Below are 13,482 nucleotides of genomic sequence, written 5' to 3'. Positions count from 1 at the left end.
GAGTGTGATCAGCTTCTTCCCTCCAGCAGGGCTTTGAAATCTAAGCACCACGAAACAATGAGGTCTCCGAGCTTTCTGGCAGAGCCATCAGTCTCGTGCCACAGAAGTCAAGCAGGTAATTTAAACACATGAAGTCATCCAGTCCTTGTGATCTATCTGGAGGGCAGGGGGAGCCACAGGTCAACTCTGCCCTGTTGTTACCATGCGAAGATTTGAGTCCAGCTTGTCGCTCCCTCTTTTTCTTTTTTCTAAGAGAATCCTGAAATTGAGAACTTTCTACAATATTTCCCAATATTTCATGTTGGCAAATAATTCAAAAATTCCTTTTTTTTTTTTTTTAGTTTAGCACCATGTATTAAGTGATCTCAGCTGTTGTTGTAGCTGCTGCACGTCAGCCGGTTCTTAAGACATAAAATGCTCTTCCAATTCCTCTTGTCCAGGACAGAAGGATCCTCCAGGTAGCACACCAACAAAACAAGAGACTCCAATGATGCCAGCTTCAATGATGGTGCCATCCAGGGAGGGAGAGGGTCATGGCGCCTTCAACCGCAGCTTCCAGAGGTTTTGTAAAAGGAGCCTTTGGGGGCCCAGGCTGCCTGGCATTTTGATGCTGTTGGTGTGGGTTTTGTACTCCATAATGGTGTTGGGAGGTAGGTGAAGCACTCGCCGAAGCACTCGCCCAATCCTGGATTTGGGCTGTGGTTGCTGGGTCACTGGCAGTCTTATTCCATGTTGAAATAATGTCCTCCTGAAACCGGACAGAGATCACAGCCCCACACATCTCCTCCCCAACCATGAACTGTCTTCACAACGTGGCCAGGATAAGATTCTCCCAGCGATGGGATGCCAAGCCCTTCCGCAGCCGAATAATCCACTTGCCATGGTTTTTATTTGCATCATCCTCCCACATAGGTTTAATTCCTTCTTTGAAGAGATGGAAGTCACTGTGGCCTGTCAGGTCCCTGGGATGGACCATGTGGCTGTAAAACCACAGAACTGCTCCACAGAGGCAAAGGTGCCGATCTGTTTGATATTCTGTTCATAGCTCTGTGAGCTAGTGGGGAGGCCGGGGGTTCTCCTGGAGTACCAGAAAGTATAGTTGTACTGCAGGGGATGCTCTGCTGGTCCAGGGACAACAGCCTTCCTCTTACTGCTGCCCTGACTCTTGTCTCGTTCCGTTTTTTCCTTCTCACCATCTTTCTGTGTGCTGTTTTCTTCATTCTGATCACGGTCCCCACTGTCATCGTCTTTCAATGCGTCGAACTTGTTCATCCTCTCACTGCCACCGTGGCCGCTGCCTCACAGAGTGACTTCCCAAAAAATTCTTTTATTTAAAAAAAATTTTTTTCTATGTTTATTCATTTTTGAAAGACAGAGAGAGACAGAGCACAAGCAGGGGTGGGGCAGAGAGAGAGGGAGACACAGAATCAGAAGAAGGCTCCGGGCTCTGAGCTGTCAGCACAGAGCCCGACGCGGGGCTCGAATTCACGAACCGTGAGATCATGGCCTGAGCCGAAGCCGGATGCTCAACCGACTGAGCCACCCAGGCGCCCCTCAAAAATTCTTTTAAAATGTAGTTCGGCCCTAGCAAAATATATCTGTTAGCTTAATTCAGTCCACGGGCCACCAGTTCTCAGTCTCCAGTGTAATCCAACTTCTTCATAATAGACAAGAAAGAGAAGACCCCAAAGTACTTAATCTTACTTCAGCAAAGAAGACTTTCTGAAGTTAAAAAAAAAAAAAGAAGTTTTAGTTCTTAGAAGTTTTTGAATGTTTAAATTTGGTTGCTGGTTTATTATAAAGCCTTTTCATCAGAGATTTTGCAAAATTTGGAAATACGGAAACTATCCATCCAGTTGGCATGTGGCACAGGGGATTAGCTTTGGAGGGGGCGTTATGTTTCAATGTCCGTTTTCCACTATGTGGCAAGGTACATTAGTTGTAATTCCAGGTAGTTAAGGAAATAGGCAAATTTAAAACACCTCAAATATACCAGGGTTTTATTCTGTAGCCATGTACCAATTTTGTCCTGTATTTCCGGAGAAACATAACTATTTCTCCCTACAACTGACTTCTGTGGGTATGAGATCTACCAGAGAATAAGACTATGAGTATATATTCCTGGAAAAACGTGTTGTATTTCAAATTGAATTCTTCTTTAAAAAAAAAAAAAAACATGCGGGGTGGGAGGGAGGGGAGGGTGGGTGATGGGCACTGAGGAGGGCACCTTTTGGGATGAGCACTGGGTGTTGTATGGAAACCAATTTGACAATAAACTTCATATATTGAAAAAAAATTTTTTTTTAATTTGTTTTTGTGTATTTATTTTTGAGAGAGAGACAGAGACAGAGCATGAGCGGGGGAGGGGCAGAGAGAAGATGGAGACAGAATCCGAAGCAGGTTCCAGGCTCTGAGCTGTCAGCACAGAGCCCCACGCGGGGCTCGAGCTCACGGACCGTGAGATCATGACCTGAGCCGAAGTCGGATGCTCAACCGACTGAGCCACCCAGGCGCCCCACAAATTGAGTTCTTCGTCTTTTCATGCCAAAGTCTTATTTGCTCTTTATAGAGACCTATTTGCTTCAGCTGTTTACCTGGTTGGAATGACCAAGAAAGGACTGTCAGTATCTCTTCCTGCAAACTATGTTAATATTCCTGTTTCTACAAAGTTACCCCGAATATACATGACTATGGGTGCTGGGGTGCTATATTTTGTAATCAAAACCTAAAAGCCACTCCTCGCTTGTATACCTCTTCACATACATACATGTACTCTGCCCTTCCTACCTCCCACAAGCCCAGACCCACAATTCTGAGCTGAGATGGATGCATTTGATGATGTCTTTATTTCTCCTTCCAAGCTCTGAAAGAAAAACTGGCTAGAAGCCAATGAACATTAAGAACTCATTTCTTGGCAAGCAGCTACTATTATTTGCTCAAAACATATTCAGAGTTGTCACTGTGACAACTTGGGAAGTAGATTAGAATCACTACCATCCTTTCCCATCCCCAGGAACTTTACATTTCAATGCCTCACTCACTGAACGTTTCGGGAATAATCAACAGGACCCAGATTTTTCTCTTTCAGCTTGAAGGCTAGAAGCTTGAATGACAGGGGTGTAAAGCCTTCGAAGATTTGATTAAACCCCTTTTCCCTCTCCTGCCCCTCAGTGTGGGCATTCCTGAAGAATCTGTCTTTTTCTTGTTCCACATTCTCTTCCTCAGAGTCCTCGTGTCTCCAGTGGGGTCAACGATTTCTTTTATAAGATCAAGGATTGGGGCACCTGGGTGGCTCAGTTGGTTGAATGTCCGGCTCTTGATTTTGGCTCAGGTCACGATCTCATGGTTTCAAGCCCCACGTTGGGCTCTGTGCTGACAGTGCAGAGCCTGCTTGGGGTCCTCTCTCTCTGACCCCATCCCTGCTCTCTCTCTCTCTCTCTCAAAAAAAAAAAAAAAAGAAAAAGAAAAAAAAAGATCAGTGATTAACGATCTTATAAAGTATCAATGATTTCCTGCTATAAAATTAGCAGATCTAACATCGCTTTTTTTATGTGTGGCAAAATATACACAACACAAAATTTACCACGTCAACCACTTTTATGTGTGTGGTTCAGTGGCACTAATGCATTCACACTGTTGTGCAGCCACTGCCACTGTAGGCACCTTATGTGGGTGGAATCACACTTTTGTATTTGTCCTTTTGTGACTGACTTATTACACTAAGCATACCGTCTTCAAGTTTCATCCATGTTGGAGCAGGGGTCAGAATTTCCTTCTTTTTTCATTCTGAATCATAGTCATGGTACAGATATGCTACCTTTTGTTTCTCTGTCCATCTGTTGATAGACATTTGGGTTGTTTCCACCTTTTGGTTATTGTCAATATAACAGATATATATAATGCTATGAACATGGATGTACAATATCTATTCTAATGTCTCTTCTAGCAAACTCTGTCCTGAACACCACATTTCCTTTCCTTTCCTTTTATTTTATTTTATTTTTGTTTTTTTATATTAAATATAATTTATTGTCAAACTGGTTTCCATACAACACCCAGTGCTCATCCCAACAGGTGCCCTTCTCAATGCCCATCACCCACGTTCCCCTCCCTCCCTCCCCTCATCAACCCTCAGTTTATTCTCAGTTTTGTTTTGTGTTTTTTTTTTTAATTTTTTTTTTCAACGTTTATTTATTTTTGGGACAGAGAGAGACAGAGCATGAACGGGGGAGGGGCAGAGAGAGAGGGAGACACAGAATCGGAAACAGGCTCCAGGCTCTGAGCCATCAGCCCAGAGCCCGACGCGGGGCTCGAACTCACGGACCGCGAGATCGTGACCTGGCTGAAGTCGGACGCTTAACCGACTGCGCCACCCAGGCGCCCCTATTCTCAGTTTTTAAGAGTCCCTTACAGTTTGGCTCGCTCTCTCTCTCTTCCCCCCCCGCCTTTCCCCTCCCCCATGGTCTTCTGTTAAGTTTCCCAGGATCCACATAAGAGTGAAAACATATGGTATCTGTCTTTCTCTGTATGATTTATTTCACTTAGCATAACACTCTCCAGTTCCATCCATGTTGCTACAAAAGGCCATATTTCATTCTTTCTCATTGCCACGTAGTATTCCATTGTGTATATAAACCACAATTTCTTTATCCATTCATCAGTTGATGGACATTTAGGCTCTTTCCATAATTTGGCTATTGTTGAGAGTGCTGCTATAAACATTGGGGTACAGGTGCCCCCATGCATCAGCACTCCTGTATCCCTTGGGTAAATTCCTAGCAGTGCTATTGCTGGGTCATAGGGTAGATCTATTTTTAATTTTTTGAGGAACCTCCACACTGTTTTCCAGAGCGGCTGCACCAGTTTGCATTCCCACCAGCAGTGCAAGAGGGTTCCCCTTTCTCCATATCCTCGCCAGCATCTATAGTCTCCCGATTTGTTCATTTTAGCCACTCTGACCAGCGTGAGGTGGTATCTCAGTGTGGTTTTGATGTGTATTTCCCTGATGAGGAGTGACATTGAGCATCTTTTCACTGTTGGCCATCTGGATGTCTTCTTTAGAAAAGTGTCTATTCATGTCTTCTGCCCATTTCTTCACTGGATTATTTGTTTCTCGGGTGTGGAGTTTGGTGAGTTCTTTATAAATTTTGGATACTAGCCCTTTGTCCCGTATGTCATTTGCAAATATCGTTTCCCATTCCGTCGGTTGCCTTTTAGTTTTGTTGATTGTTTCCTTTGCAGCTGAGCACCACATTTCTAACTGTTGCTGGACGTTTTCTCTTAGCCATGTTGTGGCTGATCCCTCCTTCTGAATGAAACCCCCATTCCCCCAGCAATGCATGCTTAGGAAATAGAAGGTACCTTTACTTGCATCCATTTTTAGTGTCCCTGCCTGAGAGTAGGCCCTTTATAGCACTATGTTTTAATATCCTTAATTAATTGATTGACTCACTCCATTAGGCATATTGTGTGTTTTCCTGCACCAACACGGTAACTATGCCATTCTCTACACCAGAAGAGCCTTCTTTCCCTCTGTACCTCGCCATCTTTTTCTTGACACCTTCCTGTGCACTTGGCACACACTAACTTCTCCTTCTCCTGGATCTCCTTAGCAATCATTATAAACTTCTCTTTTAGCTCATAGGAAGTAAATGTCTTGGAATTTCTTTGTCCACTTTCCTCTGCCTTAGTTCCCCATCTAGGTTGTGCTTCTTGGAGTGCAAAGGCTGCATCATTTACCTATCCATTCTCCACTGACCGAGTATCTGCATTTTTGGTCCTGTTCTAGGGTCAGACTGGCTTCCAGCATGCTCCTGGATTTTAAGGTGCTCACATTTTTGTGGAGATATAGCATAAAAGCAAATCATTATAATTCAACGTGAAAACTTCTTTAGAAGAACCATGGGCAGGGCTAACTTTACCAAGGAGGGGCTGAAGAGGGCTTATACTTCTTGACATTTCCGCTTTGACACTGACACTGAAAATTCCAGAAGTTCCTTGTGGGTGATATCTCTTGATTTTCACAATTGATTTTTCTCTCTCTAGAGAAGCCATTAACCTTTTCATACATGTGCCTGCAGTATCCACGTGTATATATATATTTTTTTAATTTTTTTTAACATTTATTTATTTTCTAGAGACAGAAAGAGACAGAGCATGAACAGGGGAGGGGCAGACAGAGAGGGAGACACAGAATCCGAAGCAGGCCCCAGGCTCCGAGGCATCAGCACAGAGCCTGAGGCGGGGCTGGAACTCACGAACCGGGAGATCATGACCTGAGCCGAAGCCAGATGCTCAACTGACTGAGCCACCCAGGCACCCCTCCACGCGTGTATTTTAAACCGCTCATTGTTAACAAAAATAGTCTGGGACTAAGGAATTGGAATGACAACCCTCCCCTACAATTCTACTTTATGATGGATACATGTAATTGCCCCTCCCTCAAATGCAGCGCTCCAGGCGGGCAGGGAAGAGACAGGGTACATGGGTTACTTCCCAGAAGCTTGGATGATTGATGGGGGAGGGGTGGTTTGGAGAGCACAGGCGACTGCACTCAGGTGGTACTCAGCTCTCAAAAGAAGGCATGGTAACAATGTGAGATGATGTCATTTTGATGGGAGTGGGAGACTGATAAAGAGCTGTCTTCACTTCGCTTCTCTTCTCACGAGGCCTATGCCCAAAAGCTGCTCAATACAGTTGATTTCATGGGTCAGAGAAAGAAAACCCTTTCCCCACATCTGCGGGAAAATCTACCCCCATCGGGATGCCATCCCAGCCCATTAATGCTGTGACGATGGATGTTCCTCACCTGTAAGTTCAGTTAAATGTGAGGCCATTCATTTCTTCATTAATTCATCCACTCCTTCCTTCATTCAGTAATCACTTGCGGAGGCTCTCCGTGAGGGGCTCCGGGTGAGTCACGCATAGGGGGTTTATCTTAATGGAGTTGATAATCTCGTGGAGGACAAGACAAAATAGTCACAGATGAGAATAAATTAGAAATTGGTAAGTTCTGTGAAGAAAGTACAGTAGAGATGCTGGCCATAGAGAAACATGAAAAAGGATCCCCTGAGCTTGCTTAGAGAAGGGCTTTCCAAGGGGATGACATTTAAGTTGACAGAAAGCTGAGAAGGAGCCAGGCAACCTTAGAATAGAGGGAAGAGTGTCTCAGAGGAGACAGAACAGTGTGTGAGGGTCCTGGGCGAGGGGGTACAGGTAGAAAAGGGAACGAGGGAGCACAAATCCCAATTAAATACACTGGTACGATGTGCTAGTCAGAGCATAGATGAAGCTACCAGATTGCCTGGTTCAAGCCTCAGTTCTGCCTCTTACGACGCTGTGACCTCGTCGAAGTTGCGAGTTCCGTGCCTCGGTTTCCTTATCTATAAAATGGGCATGAAAAAATAATACCTCTCTTGCAGTGTTTCAAGAGAAGCTACAAACTCAAAACTTCTTCATGTAAAATCTCCCAAGTTTCAAAATGTGGTCACTAATTTTAAAAGTATGTTTTAAGAACTGAGCAAGCTAAGCCCATCTATGAGCTCATTATGGCTTGGGACTCACCACTTTGCAGCCTTTTGTTTGGGACCTCATGTGCCATGCTACATAGTTTGGATTTTTTCCCCAAGTGGGAATTCATCGAGGTGAACCGCCGACAGGGTCTGATCTACTTTTTAAACATGATGTGACTGCCCACTAAAAAATGGATAAGAGATGGCAGCAATAAAGCAGTAAGACCTGGTAAGACTTCAGTCTGGTTTCTGGAAGAACTCCACAACACTTTAATGGCCTCGGTCTCCTGAGCAGTTACCTCCTTTCCATCCCATCCAACCAAATTCCCATTAGTTCAAAGTCATTTTTTGAGATTTTCCTAGATCAGAGCACCTCGGTGTGTTAGTTGGTGAAGTGTCCGACTTTGGCTCAGATCATGATCTCATGGTTCATGAGTTCAAGCCCCACACTGGGCCCTGTGCTGACAGTGTAGAGCCTTCCTAGGATTCTCTCTCTCTCTCTCTCTCTCTCTCTCTCTCTGCCCCTGTCTCCCTCCCTCTCTCTGTCTCTGAAAAATAAGTAAGTAAGTAAGTAAATAAATAAATAAATAAATAAATAAAATGATCGTCCTAGACATTCATTTACTTAGGGGAAAAAACCCAACACCATAGACATTTGCTAGAGTTGTTTTAAGTTCACAACAAAATTGAGTGGTAGGTCTAGAGATTTCCTAATTACTCCCTGCCTCAACGTGTGCATAGCCTCTCCTATTATCAACATTCCCCCATCAGATTTACCCATTTTTCACTATTGATCGATCTACACTGACACATTGTTATCACCCAGAGTCCCTAGTTTACGTTAGGGTTCACTCCTGTTATTATACATTAGACATGTTATTAGACAAATGTATAAGGACATATATCCACCATTATGGTATCATACAGAGTAGTCTTCCTGCCCTGAAATTCCTTAGTGCTCAACCTATTCATCCTTCCATCCCCCTTTCCTCTGGCAACCACTGATCTTTTTACTGTCTTTATAGTTTTGCTTTTTCCAGAATGTCATGTAGTCGGGATGCACAGTGTGTAGTCTTTTCAGGTTGGTTTCTCTCACTTAGTAGTATGTATTTAAGTTTTCTCCATGTCATTTCATGACCGGATAGCTCTCTTCTTTTTAACACTGAATAATATTCCATTGTCTGGTTGCGTGACAGTTTATTCATTCACTTACCTACTGAAGGACATCTTGGTTGCATTCAAGTTTTGGCAATTGAGAGTAAAGCTGCTGTAAACATCGATGTACAGGGTTTTGTGTAGACAGTTTTTCAATTCCTTTGAGTAACTATCAAAGAATATGATTGTTGGATCATGTGATAAAGGTATGTTTAGTTTTATTTTTAAATTGTATTTAATTTTATTTTTTTAGAGACCAAGAGAGCATGAGCGGGGGGAGAGGGGCAGAGGGAGAGAGAGAGAGAGAAAGGAAAAGAGACAGAGCGAGAGCGAGAGCGAGCGAGCGAGAGAGCGAGAGAGAGAGAATCTTACACAGGCTCCATGCTGAGCATAGAGCCTGATGAAGGGTGGTCCCATGACCCTGGGATCATAACCTGAGCCGAAATCAAGAGTTGGATGCTAATTGACTGAATCACCCAGGTGCCTCAAAAGTATGTTTACTTTTGTAAGAAATCACCAAACAGCCTTCCAAAGTGGCCACACCATTTTGTACTCCCACCAACAGTGCATGACAATTCCTAATGCTCCATAACCTTACCGGCATTTGATATTGTCAGTGTTCTTGTTCTGGATTTTGGCCATTCTAATAGGCACATAGTGGTATCTCATTGTTGTTGCTGTTGTTGTTGTTTTTTCAACGTTTATTTATTTTTGGGACAGAGAGAGACAGAGCATGAACGGGGGAGGGGCAGAGACAGAGGGAGACACAGAATCGGAAACAGGCTCCAGGCTCTGAGCCATCAGCCCAGAGCCCGATGCGGGGCTCGAACTCACGGGACCGCGAGGTCGTGACCCGAGCTGAAGTCGGACGCTTAACCGACAGCGCCACCCAGGCGCCCCATCTCATTGTTGTTTTAATTTGCATTTCCCTGATGGCATATGATGTGGAGCATCTTTTCATGCACTTATTTGCCATCTGTATGTCTTCTTTGGTGAGGTGTCTGTTAAGGTCTTTGACGCATTTTTTAAAACTCAGGTTGTTTTCTTATTGCTGAGGTGGTTTTTTAAAATTAAAAAAAAATTTTTTTTTTAACGTTTTAATTTATTTTTCAGACAGAGAGAGACAGAGCATGAACAGGGGAGGGACAGAGAGAGAGGGAGACACAGAATCAGAAGCAGGCTCCAGGCTCTGAGCTGTCAGCACAGAGCCCGACACGGGGCTCGAACTCACGGACCGTGAGATTGTGACCTGAGCTGAAGTCGGACGCTCAACCAACTGAGCCACCCAGGCGCCCCTAAAATTTTTTTAATGTTTATTCATTTTTGAGAGACAGAGAGAGACAGAGCAAAATTGGGGTTTGGGCAGAGAGAGAGGGAGACACAGAATCCGAAGCAGGTCCCAGGCTCCGAGCTGTCGGCACAGAGCCCAACAGGGGGCTCGAACTCACGAACCATGAGATCATGACCTGAAGCGAAGTCGGATGCTTAACCGACTGAGCCACCCAGGCGCCCCTCTTATTGCTGAGTTAAGAGTTCTTTGTATATTTTGGATTTATTTACTTTTGGAAGCCCTTCCCTACATTTTCTATTTATTTGCTCATTCGTTCACTCCTTCACTTAACAAATACTTATTGAACATTGTCCTTGATATCAGACACTGTTATAAGCGTTAGCTCTCACAGCTTTCTAGAGGAAGGGACTATTATTATCTCATTTCACAGACGTCTTGCCCCAGGTCACACTTCTGGAATGGTGAAGAGTTTTTATCTGGGCAGTCTGGCTCTAGAAAGTGTTCAACGTATGTTTATTGGATAAATGGATGATACTGAGATGATTTTTCTTTTTCTTTCTAAGCCATTGTCTTTCTTTCTTTCTTTTAAATCTTATTTAGTTAACATACAATGCAGTGTTGATGTCAGGAGTAGAATTCAGCGATGCGTCCCTTACATATAACACCCAGTGCTCATTGCAAGTGCCCTCCTTAATGCCCGTCACCCAAGTAGCCCACCCCCCACTGCCCTTCCTCCATTAATCCATCCTCCATCAAGTTTGTTCTCTGTCTTTAAAAGTCTCTTGTGGCTTGTTTCCCTCTCTTGAGATGCTTTTTCTAGTCACCCTTTCTGCCTGGTTCTCTGTTGTCTCTTCCCTTTTCCATGATCTCCCGATTCCTCTCCTTTCTTGTCTTCCTCAAATTTGTAATCTCTTCGCCTGACAAGAGATATTTTTCCTTTCCTTGTTAATGTATCTTGAAGTGAAGGGGTGCTATTTTTCCCCTCCAAATTTTCATCCTTATTTTCTAATGTGTGCTCATACAATACTGTTTCCCACTCCACCACCAAAATATACGGCAGCTTCAGCAAATGGAATCATGAGTTAAATGTAGAATACTTGAAGCATGTTAACATTGAAGAAAAATAGGGGCGCCTGGGTGGCGCAGTCGGTTAAGCGTCCGACTTCAGCCAGGTCACGATCTCGCGGTCCGTGAGTTCGAGCCCCGCGTCGCGCTCTGGGCTGATGGCTCAGAACCTGGAGCCTGTTTCCGATTCTGTGTCTCCCTCTCTCTCTGCCCCTCCCCCGTTCATGCTCTGTCTCTCTCTGTCCCAAAAATAAATAAACGTTGAAAAAAATTTTTTTTGAAAAAAAAAAAAAAACATTGAAGAAAAATAGAAGAGAAAGAGAAAAATTCTACTTTGCACCAGAAAAAAAGGTGGTGGACAAAAATTCTCAAATGTCTTGACCTTCTAGGTCTCTCAATAATAGATAAATATGCTTCCCTTTGGAAACCACCTATGAAATATTTTCATGTTTTAAATTTGTTTTGGTTATTAAACTTATATAAACTACTGAAGCAGAAATTAAGTTAGAAAATTCTTGTCAGGGTTGAAAGTGGCACTAACTCATTAATCTAGACCTCTTTAACATGAGACTATTTCTTGGGGCGCCTGGATGGCTCAGTTGGGTAAGCATCCAACTCTTGGTTTCAGCTCTGGTCATGATCTCACGTTTCATGAGTTCAAACCCCACATGGGGATCTGCACTGAGAGTATGAAGCCTGCTTGGGATTCTCTCTCTCTCTCCTTCTCTCTGACCCTCCTGTGCTCCCCCTCTCAAAATAAATAAATAAACTTAAAAATAAAATTAAATGAGACTATTTCTTGCAATGAATTTTTTTCTTTTCTTTTCTTTTCTTTCCTTTTCTTTTTTTTAAAGTCATCTGCATACCCAGAGTGGAGCTCAATATGGGGCTGAACCCCACGACCCTGAGATCAATACCTGAGCTGAAATCAAGAGTCAGATACTCAACCGACGGAGCCACCCAGGCACCCGGCAATAAATGTTTTTAATTTCTAAAATGCTTGTCACCCGAGACCATGCAATTACCAATACTACAAATGGTCCCATTTTCCTGTAAACAAAAATATTTAATAATATTTTGAACGCTAGATAGTGTTTTTTATGGGAGCTCTAACCAAGGTCACTGTTAGCCCCATGAGGGAGGTATACCTTGAGAAGAGAGGATTCTATTTGGTAAGGGAAAAAATGGGCACCGAGAGGCCAAGTGACCTGACATTTTACCAGAGGAACAAATGAAGCTCTGGAGAACTCTAGAAAGCCCAGAGGACTTCTGGAGATCACTGGCCCTGAGGAAAAAAGGAAAGGTGAAGGCTTAGTTTGTCCTATGTTGACTTTTTTTTTTTTCCTTTCAACCTTTTAACTCACATATGATACTGACCTATTCCCCACTCTTATATACCATTAGGGCACACATTTAGAAGAGCTTTCCTGGTATTTTGTGTTTGTCAAACATGAAGAGAGCACAGTGTAGCAGAAACAAGAGTATGCTGAGCTCCCTTGAGTCCCGGCCCTGCCAATAACCAGCTGTGTGTCCTTGGGCACCTCCCTCACTACTCCAGCCTCAGTTTCTCAGCCGGCAGGAAGGAGAGGTGGAACAAAAATGGGCATGAAGCTGTTTTTCAGTAGTAATAGTCAACACCATGATTCTTTTGCTTTATTTCCTTTTGAGTTTTGTTCTTTACAACAAGCTCACAAGAGACACCCCACGACAGAAAGGGTGAAGTCACAGTTGATGCACATAACTTTCTCCCTTCTGGTTTTGGTTGGGTATCTAATAATTCGTTTCTAAAAAATTATTTGCTCGGGAGCCTGGGTGGCTCCGTCGGGGAAGCATCTGACTTTGGCTCAGGGCATGCTCGAATGGTTTGTGAGTTCGAGCCCCCACAATAGGCTCCATGCTGATGGTGCAAAGCCTGCTTGGAATTCTCTCTCTCTCCCTATCTCTCTGCCCCTTCAGCTCTCTCTCTCTCTCGCTGTCTCAAAATAAATCAATAAGCTTAAAAAAAAGTATTTGCTTTGTGTGTTTTCACAAAAAAAGGAGTAGTTAACCACCAGTCTGGGTCATAAGAGAATGTCCATTCTGCTCAGTGGAATTAAATCCTGTCTAGCAAGGGCAAAATTACTGCCCACAGGTGAAGATGCTGCAGGGGGTTCCTGGCCATTGATTGGTCTGATTTCATTCTGGCACCTTCTCCATGCTAACCTACTACCCAGACCTTTCCCTTACACCACATGGATAGTGAATGGTTGCCTTCCGTTCTGCTTTGCTGTTAAATCACATCAATATATGCGTACCACATTTCTAGAAAATAATGTATACAGTATGGGGAATATAGTGATGTCAAGGCACCTCCCTACCCTAGTGAGATGCGGATGGGCATTGAGAAACGTGCTCTTTCTTTTGGGGTATGCCACTTGTCTTCCCGTTTGTTTGAGACTTTCAGTTGCAAAGATCAGAACA

General features: G+C 43.7%; 1 pseudogene; it reads right to left on the bottom strand.

The window, feature by feature from the left end:
• Positions 1–495: 495 nt before the first annotated feature.
• Positions 496–1,309, bottom strand: LOC123595985 (annotated as a pseudogene).
• Positions 1,310–13,482: the final 12,173 nt, after the last annotated feature.

The sequence above is a fragment of the Leopardus geoffroyi genome, chromosome B1 (genome assembly GCF_018350155.1).
Source record: "Leopardus geoffroyi isolate Oge1 chromosome B1, O.geoffroyi_Oge1_pat1.0, whole genome shotgun sequence".
In the NCBI taxonomy this organism is placed as follows: Eukaryota; Metazoa; Chordata; class Mammalia; order Carnivora; family Felidae; genus Leopardus; species Leopardus geoffroyi.
This window is presented reverse-complemented; position numbering and strand designations above follow the sequence as displayed.